The sequence below is a fragment of the Rhinatrema bivittatum genome, chromosome 19, assembly GCF_901001135.1.
Source record: "Rhinatrema bivittatum chromosome 19, aRhiBiv1.1, whole genome shotgun sequence".
Lineage (NCBI taxonomy): Eukaryota > Metazoa > Chordata > Amphibia > Gymnophiona > Rhinatrematidae > Rhinatrema > Rhinatrema bivittatum.
In genome coordinates, this window is record NC_042633.1 from 23,837,712 (window position 1) to 23,838,534 (window position 823).

The following is an 823-nucleotide window of genomic DNA, read 5'->3' on the forward strand; positions in this document are numbered from 1 at the left end:
CTTATCAAACACCCAATATCCCTTCTATCCACCCTACTCTCCCTGGTATGCCCCTACTCTCCACCCTACTCTCCCTGGTATGCCCCCTCCCCAGTCTCGCGACACTAGTCACCTCGATTGCCGTGCCAGAACATCTGTATCAGTTTTATCCTCTTGCTATTCCGTCATGTCCTGTTAAGTTATTATCGCTTGTCATAGTTACCCCTGGATTCTAAGACTCTCAGTTACCACACCCCTCACATAACTGTTATATATTATACTTATAAGTTCTTACGTATAATACTGTTCTTGATTTCTCATGTATAACATTCTTGAATTCTCATGCATAATGTCCTTGAATTCCTATGTACAATACTGTTATTGAGTTCTCATGTATAATATTACTGAGTTCATATGTATATTGTTCCTGAGTTCTTATGTATAATGTTGTTCAAATGTGAACCGGAGTGAAGGCCAACACTAATACTTCGGTATATAAAAACAAACAAACAAACAAACAAACAAATAAATAAATAAATAAATAAACAAATGTGTAGCATTATACCCAAATAACACCAAAGAAGATGCACAGACGTGACATTATTATCTTATAATGTGTAACAAGTCTGCAACATGCACAGACGTGACATTATTACATAGATATAGTTTATCCTTGCAAAACCCTGTGAAAGTGCTCCAATCAAGGTGGTTATTTTTGTGTTATCAGCAAATACTTCCATCAGAAAAGGAGGAAAAGCACATTTTAAAATCATTTATTTAAAAAAAAAAAAAAAATGTAAGCGCAAACCAAGAAAAAAAAACCAAACAAACAAACTCAAGCCGG